General features: G+C 35.0%; 2 pseudogenes; one reads left to right on the top strand and one right to left on the bottom strand.

Annotated features, from left to right (window-relative positions):
- The first annotated feature begins 303 nt into the window (after nt 1-303).
- LOC146959244 (F-box/kelch-repeat protein At3g23880-like) lies at nt 304-1,785 on the top strand (annotated as a pseudogene).
- Nucleotides 1,786-7,118: 5,333 nt separating this feature from the next.
- Nucleotides 7,119-12,943, bottom strand: LOC146959243 (uncharacterized; annotated as a pseudogene).
- Nucleotides 12,944-15,475: the final 2,532 nt, after the last annotated feature.

The raw sequence follows: 15,475 nt of genomic DNA, 5'->3' as shown, positions 1-15,475 counted from the left end.
GTTCTTCCAAGTTCCAACAGTAATGGAATGGGCAGAATGTGTTGAACTGAACTGTTAGGCAACAAGTTATGGCTTTTAACACTATATCCCACCTTTGCTCCCCTTGGATCATCAAATCACTTACAACCATATTATGAACTTCTTTAATTTGGATCATCAAAATATTAAAACTTGAATGTCCGCATAAACCTTATGGCATCAGTAGAAGCCTAGAAGACTAAAATGTTTGAAACTCCTCAATCGTAATCCGTAGTTTCCTTAAAAAAAATTGTAATCCGTAGTTCGGACTTCTGCCCATAAATATAATATGTTCTAGAATGTTCTTCCTTCCTATTCTTAACAAAAACAAAAATTACAGAGGGAGTATAGTTTAATTAACACAACAAAGTTTTTCACTCTCAAACCCAGTCCCATTTCCGTTTTGGTTTTGGATTTTGAGTGAAAAATATGTCGGAGGAAACAACCAACATGACGCTGCAGCCTCCTTCGCACTCTTCCTCCTCATCTGAAACTCTTCCGTTCGATCTCGTTACAGAAATCATGTGTTGGCTTCCGGTGAAATTTCTCCTTCAACTCTGCTGTGTCTGTAAGTCATGGAATTATATTATCTCTCATGATTCCAATTTCGCCAAGAAGCACCTTTCTCTGTCAACCTCCAACCACCATCGCCGCCACCTCATTCTAACCCCTACGCGCACCTCACGTGAGTTCCTTCTATCTGATTTCCAATTGTCCTCTATTTTCAGCAGCTCCGTATCCACTCCTAGTGTCACGCAGCTAAGGTACCCTCTCCTTCCTATTAAAGGATACTCTTTTGGGGCAATTTCTAATTATGATGGCATGTTCTGTTTTGGAATTGATGAGTCTTTAGCTCTTTTATTTAACCCTTCCATTAGAAAATTTAAGATGTTGCCTCCTCTGGAAAATCCAGACAGAGACTATGCACAGACCTTTTACACCTTAGCTTATGATCGTTTCGCTAATATTTATAAGATTATAGCTGTTTCTTTCCCTGATAAACAAGAAAAACAAGTTCATGTTCATACTCTGGGTACTCATTATTGGAGAAGGATCCAAGACATCCCATACAATTGTATATTTTGTGGACTCGGAATATTTGTCAGTGACACCATTAATTGGTTGGCATATGATGTTTGTAGTTCTTTATGGATCATTGTTTCTCTTGATTTGAAGAAAGAGTGCTATCAAAAGCTTTCACAGCCCCTCTATGACCATGGATTCGACTCTAACATGGTATTCGGAGAGTTGAGGGGTTGCTTGTGCATCCTTGCACACGGTGGCATGCTTTTGCACGGTGGTTTGTGTGTTGATGTTTGGATTATGAATGAATATGGAAATGAACAGTCTTGGAATAAATTGTTAAGTGTTCCTTACAGGCCGGGACTTTGTGGTTTTTCAATCTATAGCAAGGTAGTATATATTTCAGAAGATGGCCAAGTGCTAATGGAGTTTCTGAAAAATGGAATATTTAGGTCTATGATTCCAGAAATGACACTTTTAAGGTCCCTGAGATTGAAAACCTCAATGGTCGGATGAGTTTGATCTCACCTTTTTCTCAATATTAGTATGTAGATGTTTTGTTAACTTATGAATGATCTTGTTATTTTTATATTTATTTTATGGTTGTTCTAGTTAGCGGTGACTTCATGTTATTGTTAATTTATTACCGCCAGATTGAGAAATTGCTATGTAATTTTCATTTATTTGTTTGCGTTGTTGGTTTTATCATTGGCATTACATTTTATATCATCACGGACTATTCATTAGTATCTTGAATTCAAATATTGTACCATATATTATGAGATCTAGTCTTACATAAGACACAATCACAAGTAAAATTATTTGGGCACACACACAACAATGGGAGAAATTAAAAGATAAATAAATCATTCGTGTCACTTAACATCATTAAACCATCTTTTTTTTAAAAAAAAACATTTGTGTGAGTGTCCCTCTGTTGTCAAATTTGGCTGGTATGGCCGCTATCGCGGCCCGACGCGGAAAAATTGGAGTCACTGCATGATGATGTGAAAGAACGCTATGGCAGTGATGATGTGATTGATCTAATGATTGTGGATGATATTAATGGTAGTAGCGAATGGTTATTGGGAGATGAATGTCGTGGAGGTGAAGGTGATGTTGTTTATGATGATGATGATTTGGGTTGGCTAGATGTTGAAATAGCAAGTGGTGCTGCTGAGCCCATAACACTAGGAGCCTAGCAGCATCGCAGAAGGCAGATGCAGTTGCACCTTCGCCTTGGCCTAAACCTTCAAGCTCTAAGGGAAAAGCAAAGATAGTGGTGGAAGAAGATGAATATGTTCATGATCTAGAATTTGTTAATTGGGAAGATGAAAAAAAAGAGGATGAAGAGGAAGAGAATGAAGAGGAGCACATGCACAAATCTAGTGGTGGAGGAAGTGATGATGAAAATTTTCATGATTCTTAAACTTTTATTTGAGTTTTGATGTTTAGCACTTTTGTTACTTTAAGGCTTTAGAGCGTTATTGTTTGCAAGTTTTTTATGTTTTGATTTAAAACTTGTGGCTTTGATTTCAACTTATGAACAATACTTGATGAATTTGAGTACTGTTTAAGGTATTTTGATATATCTCTATGAACAGTATGGTATTTTGGTATTAAATGTATTAGTGTCCGCGCCACCGAAATAGCGTCCTCTATGCGCTCTGCTCCTGCGCCGCACCAATTTTTGGGATGGCCGTGCTGCATTTCCTCTTTGGCAACAGAGGAGTGTGACCAGATTTTTTTGATTTGGATTTGTCTCCAAGTAAGTATTTCTCATATTATGAACTGAACAAATCAAATTGTATCTTGCACGCAATTCTTAATGAAAGTTAGGAGAGCTTTGAGAGACATCAATGTGGTCACAATGCGTATTTGATAATTACAAATTTAATGTTTGATGCTCGAAACTTAAAGATTACTGTCAAATGCTTGAAAGTTAAAAATATGCACCTTGTGTTTTTTATCAGTTTGTCTCATTTACATGTGATGATGGGTAACTTTGTAAGGCGTTTAAGCCTAATGCAACATGCCCTCTATCATCTCTGGAATTTATAATGACTGCCTCACTCAGAAATCTGATTTAGGCATTCAAATTTCAATGGCTTAATAAGAGAAGCTTGGGCCATTGGAAAGTAAACAAATATTATGCAAAAAGGGTGGTCCATTCTCTGAATGTTGGTATGGCTTAGGCACTGGTATCTTTGTTGTATCTAATGGAGCCATTGTTCAATGGGATAGGGAAAATGCTAGGTGGGCTGTCATGAATGTGTGGCGATGGAGTTTACTGTATGTATGCTATTCTCGTTTCTGAGTGACATTGTTATTTTATTTTGCTGTGTGTTAAGAGTACAGACTCATAGGTAATAGGTATTGAAGGAACACTTATGGTTGATGGGGGGACCTTGTGTAAATGACTAAAAGAGGATTGGAAACTTTTTAGCAGGATCCTTAGCATTTTTTATTCTGTGTCTTGCAGATGTCTTTGGTCATGTGTTTCTCGAGCAATTTTTTATCGATGCTGCATTTTTTTTCCTTTTAGGTAAGCATTTATTCCATCATGAAAGAAATTTGACTCTTGGATTAATAATACATTTGATGGTTGAGATTTTAAGAGAAGCGCAATTGGTATGTTAAACACGAGACTATCATATTACCAGATACAAACATTTAGAATGACATGTCTAAAGATACAACCCTCTATTATTCATTTGTAAGAATGGTTCTAACAAACCTTTAGCCTGCGAATGGCGCTTCCCAAATGTTTTGTCGAGCCATTGCTTCACTGTTGGTTTGCAGAGCTGCAGCTACTTATGCCAGGTTCATTCCTTATATCAAGAAGAATTATGACTATGTTGTTGTGATATTTCTTTTGACCTTTAATTTGATAATTGTATTTGTATCAAGACAAGATATCTTATCATAAACTATACCTCTATCCAAACCATTGTTGATCTCTAAGGCTAAAAACACCGGTAAGTTTGTACCGTATTTTTGCCAATATATCAGATATTGGTTATTTGTGATAGAAGATCTTATACGGAATTGTGTTGTGGAATTAAACAGGCACTACAAGCAAATTGGGAACCAAGATACTCATGATGCTGCTCTTTGCCATTTTAGTTACACTTTTGTAGCACCCGTGGATTTTTTCAGTCTAAAATTCAAGTACTAAATCAGATATCTCAATCGAGTATCATGATGCAAGCTGATAGCTATGTTTTTGTCTTATTGCTGTCATCATTCATTTAATTCCTTCTAGTCATAAACATGGTAATTGTGATATGTTTTCTCTAGCTCCACTGCATGGTTTTGTGTTGTGCTTAAAACTGAGTTTTCTCATGATACCGTTGAACTACAACCTTATGATCACGAACAAGTTTCAGATGTTGAGAGTGTTCCAGCACATCAATCCTCTCTACTGCCCCAGAAATTTGTGGAAAAAAATTTATCTGGCACATTTATAATTTGACTTGTCACATGAGGAATTATGCTTTTCTGGTTTTCTTTTTTATCCAAGATTTCTAGTAGTTCTTTATTTCCTTGAGTTGCTTGCAATGTGAGCCCATCTGCGTTATTTCTCAAATCCAATCACAAAATATAATTAAACTGACAGAGATGTAAATTATAACATATACATATCAAATTATACCGATAAATTGTAAATATATATCATTATAGATCATACACATAAATTTTTACATAAATTTAAAATCGTTTGATATGTTGTTAAGACCTAACAAAATTAACGATCTTTATCTCTATCTTTATTATAATAAATGTTAAGTAGTTATGATCAACCTTTTGCATGCACTTCACTGTGTTTGCCACTAAGCCACCACCAATTTTGCTAATTTAAAATTGCTTCAATCAATACTAATGCCTTTGTTTAAGTCACTAAGAGCACCCACATCCCATATTGGTGGTATAAATGGGTTCTACATAATATATTATATTACTTCACACTTCTCAATTATTTAAACCACTCAACTACATTTTTTAAATATCCATACTACTCTTCTAAAACTCTAAAATAGGTCCCACTAATCCTATAATATACTTCAAAAGTAATATAAAAACACACACCTATTATTAAAAAATAATAAAAGTGAGCAAAAGTAAGGAATGGAAAGCAAAGACACCATAGTAATGCAGAGCCACCATGAAAAAGCAAAGACACGGTAGTAATGCCAATTATCCATACTACACTGACAAGATTGCATTTGGCTCTGTTATACCACGGTGCAAAAGCACCGATAATTATTCTCTAATCCACATAAAATTATGCATTAACTACTCACAAGCCCACTAACCCCACTATTAGCATTATTCGGTGCATTAACCCTGCTAAAAAAATTCAAATATCTATCCATCCTTAAAAGATGACTCTTGGAGACATACGTAACTTTGCAACGGGTAAAAAATGTCAAAAAGTGGGGATGGACAAACGTTGCAAGCCAGTAAACAATGGTGGTTTCCGATCGGGTCTCTAATCTTCTTTACTAATTACTATGATCTTTCTTCTATCTTAGTCGGTATGACAAATTATTTATTTGTACTGATTTTTCAGAAGCCATTGGCAGGTTGCATGTCCCTTTAAGTCTAAGGTTATGTATTCTAGAATTACTTCTTTACATTACTTAATTTACTATTTTTTTTTAATGTTTCATTTGTAGTGACTTTGTTTTCAATTTGAAAACCTACATAGACTACCAATAGAGCAATGATATTCTAACAATCAAAAATCAACAACTTTTGTGACAACCACCAATTTTCAAAGGAAAAGTAGATAGTGACACGGAAACCAAAGCAATAGAGAGAGAAAGTAAAAAGATAATGTGAGTATGAGAGATAAAGTTGTCACAAAATGGTTGTTAGAATATCATTTCTCCTACCAATAATATACGGAGTCTAGTTTTTGTTAGAAGCGCATAAGTCTAAAATTAACCACCGTTAATTACTTTTTGGTTGGATTTTTTTGGACAAAGTTACTACAACTTAAATTCATTTTTAATTTCAAATTTAAATCTATGTCTAAATCATAAGAAATTGAAAATCTAACTATTTTCAGTTGAATATTTTTCCTTTAAATTTTGACATTACAATCTAAAATTGAAGATGAAAAATGGCAAGATTGTGCCAATTTGATCACAGCCTAAGCGGCGAAAATGACGGCAAAAATGAGACACGTACTCATTTGTGAGTCTACGCAATTGTTGTATTATTATTGACTTAAACGCAAACTACATTTCATTTGATGCCACATTGACACGTACGGTACATAATGTTTTTGACTTAAACAGATTTCGATAGGTATCCCACCCAGCTTGACTACACTGTGAAATGAAAGCGAAAGCTATTACGTTACGTTACGTTCCAATCATGTGACAAAAACATCTATATAAATATAATATATATTTTATATACGTTAAAACAATGTCGATCGATTGGAAGGAAAAACATGTGACCATACTAGTTGGACGTTAGCTTAAACGCAAACCACATAGACATAGCACACATGATGACATGTGTTGCCAACCAAACAAATATCCATGTTTTTTAACTTCATTGCCCAGCTTGTTCACATTATGTGAATTGAAAGCTTAAGCTATATCATTTCCTCAAATCAAGTGATAGAAACATCTATAATACGGCTATATCAACAATAAAAAAAACTATATATAACACATTCCATTTTGACCATCACAATCCAAATATGGTCAAAAACAACTACTATATTTCTTTCATTGTGTCTTAAGATAATTTTCTTTATCGTATTAGGTGAATGTAGATGTTATAAAATTATTTTCCGTTAAAAAAGTTATAGAATTATTTCAAAAATTTACAGCGTTATTGAATCTAAGAATATTTGTTTTTTTTAAGGAATTTTGTTTTTTCTTTTTAAAAAACTAGACTCTAACCCGTGCGATGCACGGGTTTTGTAGAATTTTGTATTTTTTTTTTTTAAACAAAGGTAGTTTAGCAGTGAGCTAAGACTACCCAAAATATATTAAAAAAACAGAAGAGAAAGACCAAATACAATGCAAAAAAGAGGGGGACCAAACCAAACCTCTTCAAAAGTTTACAAACCTAAAACTAGGTAACCCTAGCCTGGTTTGAACATAAAAACTTCTAATACAATCAGGTATCTCGAGCCAAACAGTTAGATGATTTATCGTGAGACCAATATTGGCTAAAGCATCAGCACAACAATTACCCTCTCTATACACATGTGTAACCAAAAAATTCATGGTACTAATAGTATGCAAGCAGTTCTTCCAACGGGTTCTCAGTCTCCAAGGAATGTGGGAATGATTTTTAAAAGCACTTACCACCAGGGCTGAGTCTGATTCTAGCCATAGAGATTTCCAGTGATGACTTGCGGCAATTTCAATTGCTCTCATTGCTCCAGAAAGTTCAGCATGATAATCACTTCCAATACCAGTGTTTTCTGCAAAGCAAAGAAGAAACTTAGAGTCTTTATTCCTGAAAATTCCCCCACAAGAGGAAGTTATATTTGTAGCTGCTACGTCTGTGTTACATTTAATCCAATCAAAGATGGGCGGATGCCAGACAACTTCTATTATCTTTGGAGCCTTTGGAGGATGGATAGACACATTAAACTTCTTCAAGATGATAAAATCAGTAATAGATGATGAAGCTACTGTTTGAGAGAGATTACTAGACAGGGAAACATTTGAGATAATGGAGGTGATGGATGATTTCCAATGAATCTTCTTGTCTTGAAACCTTTGTTGATTCCTAGCAAACCAGATAGCATTGAGGATGTTGATAATGGCTGCAGTAATAGTAAGTTTACATTGAGGGTTCCAGTTTCTGGAACAAATTTTCCAGATATCTTCAAAAGTCTGGAATTGCAAATTGATCTTCAATATCGAAGCAAACCATCTCCAGACATTAACTGCATAAGGACATTGTAAAAAAAGATGAAAAGATGTTTCCAAATTTGTCCTGCAAAGAGAGCACATGGAGGGAAAAGAGCAGCCTCTGAGGGACAAATTCTCATCTGTGGGAAGCTTGTCATGCATGAGTCTCCATGCAAGAAGGGATTTTGAAGGAAGGATGTCAATTGACCAAATTATTTTGGTCCAGTTGAGCTTTGGAAGATGCTTTCTTTTGAATTCAAAGGCATCCTTAAGAGATAAGTTTCCTGTTGAATTGTGTTTCCACACCAGACCATCAGCTTGTTCATTAAAAGGGAGGATGACTTGATTCATAATGTTTCTCAAATGAGGAAAAACATGGTTTAAAGAATGAGGAATGCTCCACTGTTTGTTAAATATGTAATTACTCAATGAAGAGGGGAAAGGAGCAATCAAATCAGTAGTAGCATTAAGTGTTTGGAATAAGGAATCTCCACACCAATTATCAAACCAAAAGTTGATTTTCTTTCCATCCCCCACTAGCCAAGACGAATTTTCTCTAATAACCTTGAACTCCATTTTGATACCACTCCAAATGGAAGAGTGGATATGATAATTGATACACTGTGTATCTCTAAGAACTCTACTCTTAAGAATTTTTGCCCATTGTTCTTCAGATTGCAAGAGGTCCCAACAAAGCTTTAGGTTGGTAGCTTCATTTAAACAAACCAGAGATCTTATATTTAATCCTCCTTCTTCATAAGGTGCACAAATCTTTTTCCAAGCAACTGTAACAATTTTCCTCTTTGTTATATCTCCACTCCATATGAAATTTTTTATCCATTTTTCTATTTCTCTGAGCAAGCTGATTGGCCAAGAGTAGATTGACATAGTGTGAAGTAGCATAGATTGCACCACTGCTTTAATAAGTTGGACCCTGCCTGCAATAGAGAGGAGAGAGGCCTTCCAAGATGCAAGTTTAATTTTTACTTTATTTGCAATTGATTGGAAATGGATTCTCTTAGGCCTACCTTTGAATATGGGTGCACCAAGGTAAGTAAAAGGAAGGGATCCCAAAGAAAACCCTAGCAGATTAACAATGATGTTCAGTCTTTGATGAGAAATTCCTCCAGCATGTATTGATGACTTTCTGAGATTCATTATTTGGCCAGAACAATTTGCATACCTAGTGAAGAGGTCCTTTAGAGCTGCTAGTCCAGAGATGTTACCCTTGCAGTAAACCATCAAATCATCAGCATAAAAACAATGAGAGGGTAGCTTGACATTTCTTGATGCAGGGATGAGGTCAAGCTTGTTTTCAGAAACCAACTTGGATATTCCCCTACTTAGAACTTCCTCAGCTATGCAAAAGAGAAGGGGTGAGAGAGGGTCTCCTTGTCTGACCCCTCTCTTACATTTGAAGAAACCCTCTTGAGAGCCATTGATACAAACTGAAATGCAGGCTGAATGGAGAATGGAACTTATCCAATTGCAGAATGTAGCATTAAAACCAAAGCAATTTAGAACTTTAAGCAAAAATTCCCAATTTATGGTATCAAAAGCTTTTGACACATCAATCTTTAAAGCCAGATTACCCCCAAAGCTCTTTTTATCTAAAACATTGATGGCTTCAGAGGCTAAAGCTATGCAATCTTTTATATTCCTACCCTTAATAAATCCTCTTTGTTCCACAGATATAATGTTAGGGAGAATATTTGCAAGTCTATCAGCAATGACCTTAGATATGATTTTAAATTTGAAGTTTGCTAAAGCTATGGGTCTATATTGATCAACAGTATCAGCATTGGGATTTTTAGGGATAAGAACCAGAGAATTTGCATTATAATTAGGTAGTAGCCAACCTGTATGAAAGAATTCAAGAACTGCAGCTATCACATCCATTTTAATAATCTCCCAGTAAGTATGATAGAAGTTTACACCAAATCCATCCGGGCCAGGAGCACTCTCACTGTTTAGACCAAACACAACTGCTTTAATCTCTTCTTCAGAAGGAAGCATAGTTAACAAGTGATTAGTTTGATCATCAATGAGTGGAGGAATGACTTCTTCTACAAGCAAAGAATCCTGCAAAACAAAGTTAGTAGAAAAAAGGTTTTGATAATAATTAACAACATGGTTAGAAATTCTTTGTGGATCAGTAATAATTTCTTCTGAGTTTCTAATTGAGGAAATCACTTTTGTTTTGTTCTTGATTTTTGTTATTCTATGAAAATATCTAGTGTTCCTGTCACCATTCACATGCCAGTTCAATCTGGCTTTCTCTTTCCAGAAGGTTTCTTGCTTGTTTAGGGCCTGATCAAGATCGATTTGAGCTTGCTTCTCCTCATTTATAAGGATGTCAGAGTGGCCAAGAAGGTTAATTTTGGTTTGGATGTCAGATAATTTGGTTTCAGCAGCCTCTACATACTCATGAATGTTTCCAAATACATCTTTATTCCATTACTTTAACTTTCCTTTGAGAATTTTGAGTTTAGCACTGAGCACATACATTGGACAACCAACAACATTGATCTTCCAAGAATCAGAAACAAGTTGTTTACAGTCATTGTGAAGAGTCCACGTCTTGAGAAATTTGAAAGAGGAAGCAAATATGATGGAATCTGTTTTGAAGTCTAAAAGGATTGGATAATGGTCAGATGAGGTTTTGATTAGAGTTGAGCAAGAAATAGAGGTGCATAGATCAAGCATATTGGTGTTCACTATTGTTCTGTCTAATCTTCTTTTGATGTGTCTTCTGCCTGATCTATTATTGGCCCATGTGAAGGAGGCTCCTTTGGTTGGAAGATGTGTTAGGTCAAAAGTGTCAGTCCAATTGATGAAGTCATTGATGGGGGGTCTGGCTGGGGTTAGAGATCCAGAATGTTCATGGGCACCTAAAATTGAATTAAAGTCTCCTATGAAGGTCCAGGGAGCATTGAATTTGGTTTGAAGGTAGTTGAGTTTGGTCCAGAGGTCTTTTCTTGTCAAATTACTAGTTGAAGCATAAACAGCTGTGAAGAAAAGAAGGTTGCTATTTACAAGGAGATTGAAAGAGACTTGTTGGGCATCTATATCAATAACATGAGGGTTAAGGTCAGTTGAGCAAAAGCACCAAAGATTAGGCTTAAGATTTCCTCTTTCATTGAAGGAAAAAAGCTTAAACCCTAATCTTTGAAACCAAGTTTGAGGGAAATTAACATACTCAATCCAAGGTTCAGAGATGAATATAAAGTCAGGTCTATGTAATAAAATAAGTCTTTGTAGAGCTAACCTTGATGGGGAGTTAGCTAAACCCCTTATATTCCAGTATAGGATCTTCATTTAAAAAGTTTATGATTTACAGCCTTAGCTCTTATACCGTAACCGCTATTGACAGTTGATTTCTTCTTCTTTGGATTTTTGTTCTTTGAACCAACCACTAGTTGGAAACCATCACTGCTTGTTGGTACTTCATTAAGTGTTTCATTGATTTGAAGATGGTCCGTTTCTAAGTGTTTGATGAGAATGCGCTCAGCTTCCTCATTTTCTTGCATGTTTGCCCAGGATTGATTGAGGAACCTTCTGTTTTGCATCTCTATTTCAGCAGCTGTTAACTGTGTGGTATTATGGTCATCAGCTTCCTCATTATCTTCACTTTCATCATTGTTCATGCTGCTATTATCATCACTTCTATGTATTTGTTGTGTAGCATCAACAAACTCAGAATCATGAGAACTAATGTCATCTTCATTGCTGTGTGATTGGCCAGATAATTCATTGTTGACTTCTTTTTCTAACATTGTATCTGCCTCCCTCCTAGCTTGCTTGTGGGGGTCTACTTCAGCCTCATTGCTCAACAGGGCATCAAAAGAGTTGTGTTGCACCAAATCCATTATGTCTTTTGTTCCACTATGACCGGCTTTGTCACCTGCCAGATTCTTGCTAATTTTCACAATTTCCTCATCCCTCTTAGGGGATTCAACAATGATAGGATCAGAAGATACCTTGCCATGTTTTGAATTATTAACTTTTCTTTGCCAAACATCATTTCTATGCACAGCAGTATTTCTTTTAGGAATTTCTTCTATTTCTTTAGCAGTAAAGGCTTTTAGATTTTTACAATCATTAACATGATGGCCTATCTTCATACAATGATTGCAAAAATCTGGAATGTTTTCAAAATCAAGATCAACAAAAAAAGCAAAGTCTTTCCTTTCAACAAGGACCTTATACCTTAAAATCTGAGTGACATCCATATCAACAAGAACCCTAGCAAACTGTCCAAAGGTTCTCTCTATCATAGGTTTAGCAGAGGCTGAGTCAGTACATATGGGAGTACCTACACTACTGGCAATAGCAAACATAATTCTTGGCCTCCAATATTCCTGAGGCAAGCCATAGATTCTAACCCAAACTTGTGCAGAAGTGCTATTGATTAAGTTAGGACTAAAATCTTTTGACCAGGTGAAAAGCTTCATAATTCCAGGGTTGAGATTCCATGATGGAAGTGATCTAACACGTTTTACATCTTCAAGGCAAGTAAAAGTAAGCTCATGAAAACCCTTACCTAGAGAAGAGATTCCCCATCTGTTGAGATCCTTCCATAAGCTAGAGAGTTTGGCGCGCAAGGCAACAACAGTGAGAGGGGTGGACCCTTTTGGCCATATGATCCATGCCTGTAAATTGTATTTGCAGGTCTCTAATCCCACAAGATACTCCTCCTCCGGAATTGAAATAGCATAATTATCACCTTTGAGGACCGCTTGAGGTAACTGAGATGATGGGATATCACAGAGACTTGAAACAGCTTGAGCAAATGTTTTGGTTTGCTTGTGATTCATGTTGGTTGGTTCTGTTGTAGTGTTTTCCAAATTACCTGTGTTATTGGTGGGTTTCAAAGGTAAGATGGTGGGAGAGGCGGTGGCTTTAGTGGTGGAGCTGTTTTGGGGATTAGGGTTATCAAAGATGGTTTTTGCATGATCTGAAGTGATTGGAGCATCTATCAGACATTTCCAAGGGTTTATTGATGATTTCATGATGATCGGCAAAGGAAAAAGAGAGGCGATGGCTAGAAGAAAGGTTACCGTAGGTTGAAGAAAGCAAAGATGAAGGTGGAAGGTGAACAGTGTACAATCGCACTAGACATCTTTTTCTTGAATCGGTAAAGAGCAGAATTCCAGAATTTTGTATATAAATATCATATTGATTATACATTCAATACTATGCTATGAAACGGCTGCAAAAAGCAGCAAAAAATTGCAAAAATTACACCAATTTAAACTATTAATAGGAGAAACAAAGAGGCCGGCAAAATTACAGAAATATGTGAAGTTTATAATTATAAAATTATCATCTAGATCAGTCAAATTATCTACAATTAAAGATGCAACTTTAATATCGTATAACGTAGTAAGCGTACACCAAAAAAAAAATCAAAAAGAACTACTATCAATAAAGGTACCACTAATAATAAAAAATAACCGCTATGAGAGAGGAAACTGCTAAGGCGGTTGGGGCTTTAAAAAAAATGTTTTAGTCATGTATTTCAATTTTGGAAGCAACAATATTTCAACAAAAATAGAAGTGGCATAGTGGTTACATATAGGGACGGAGGGAGTATATGTTAACCAAGGTATACAAAAAAATTACATTTCCACATGTTGTGTATCAACCGGTAAAAAAAATATCAAAATTAATAGGTCGGAGTTCGAATCCATCTTAAATAAACCAAAAATGCTATAATTTCCATCGTTTACTGAATCAGTGGTGTTAAAATGAGTTAATCAATACATTCATGCATTTCTTGCTCAAAATGTTCCGTAAGAAAAAAACATTCGGTAGCATTTTCTAATTATAGAAATATGTGAAGTTTCTAATTATAAAATTATCATCTAGATCAGTCAAATTATCTACAATTAAAGATGCAACTTTAATATCGTATAACGTAGTAAGCGTACACCAAAAAAAAAAATCAAAAAGAACTACTATCAATAAAGGTACCGCTAATAATAAAAAATAACTGCTATGAGAGAGGAAACTGCTAAGGCGGTTGGGGCTTTAAAAAAAAATGTTTTAGTCATGTATTTCAATTTTGGAAGCAACAATATTTCAACAAAAATAGAAGTGTCATAATGGTTATAGTTGTAAATTGTAAGCATAGGGTACTTGGGGTTATAGTTGTAAATTGTAAGCATAGGGTACTTGGTTCGATGTAAGCATAGGGTACTTGGTTCGAATCCTTGCAAACTCTTTTTTTTTATAGTTGTAAATTGTAAGCATAGGGTACTTGGTTCGAATCCTTGCAAACTCTTTTTTTTTATAGTTGTAAATTGTAAGCATAGGGTACTTGGTTCGAATCCTTGCAAACTCTTTTTTTTTTCATAAAAGTTACTCAGATCCACCAAAATGACGGGATTAATTAGGGCAAACTTATCAGAACTCTTAAGAAAAGTTGTTAGTTTAATTAATGTGTCTATTTTGTGTGTTAATATTACCAAATTGTCCTTTGTTTGTATGTGTATTAAATTTGACTTTACATATTTCAAGACAAGTTAATAGTATTAATTAGGGGCATGTTTAAGAAAAAAAATAATAAATGCATCTAGTAATTTGAAAAGGAGTTTACATTTAGGAACAAATATAAAATCAAATGTGTGGTTACATGTAGGGACGGAGGGAGCATATGTTAACCAAGGTATACAAAAAAATTACATTTCCACATTTTGTGTATCAACCGGTAAAAAAAATATCAAAATTAATAGGTCGGAGTTCGAATCCATCTTAAATAAACCAAAAATGCTATAATTTCCATCGTTTACTAAATCAGTGGTGTTAAAATGAGTTAATCAATACATTCATGCATTTCTTGCTCAAAATGTTCCGTAAGAAAAAAACATTCGGTAGCATTTTCTTTTGGAGAATGATTTATAAGCGGAGCCAATTTCATAATCTGATGAACACTAATCCAAGTAACGACGTTAGCATTAATGAAAGCTTAAAAAGAAGACAGTCTAGCCGTTGATGGTAGTGGTAGGCTGGTAGCAACTAGCAAGTGAAGCCGTTGAAGTGGACCTTTCCAATATCCAAAATTGTACAACTTACATTTGCAACACAATTTATTTGAACCAATTGTAGAAAGATGACGTAAAGAATCAATCTGTGATAAAATTACTTCATGTATTTTTTCCCGGAAAAAACTTCTGTGACATACTAGTTGTGTGACATTGTGACATAAGACCAATAAAATTTTGACACATATCAAAATCTTTTAAAACCAGTTCTTACAAAAACCGACTTTAAATGGTTAAAAATAAAAGAAAAATAGTAACATGGATTAAAAATCCTAAAGGAAAAATCGTTCGTGTTCCTTTCATTTTAAATCCTAATTACCAAGAAATTTATTTGGTGAAAGCACAAATTAAATGGTGCGATGAAACAGCCACCTATTATCTAAGAGAAAATTTTGATTATCATCTCTTTTCAAGATATGTAGTTAAAGCTGAAAAACTCAGAAATAATCTTAAAAAATTAGCAAGATAATGGAAGGTCTTATAAATCCATTTGGAAAA

This window comes from Medicago sativa, chromosome 1 (genome assembly GCF_051527215.1).
Source record: "Medicago sativa cultivar Bolivia chromosome 1, Bolivia_mono, whole genome shotgun sequence".
Lineage (NCBI taxonomy): Eukaryota > Viridiplantae > Streptophyta > Magnoliopsida > Fabales > Fabaceae > Medicago > Medicago sativa.
The sequence above is the reverse complement of the archived record's forward strand: the minus strand, read 5'-3'. Positions and strand labels throughout refer to the sequence as shown.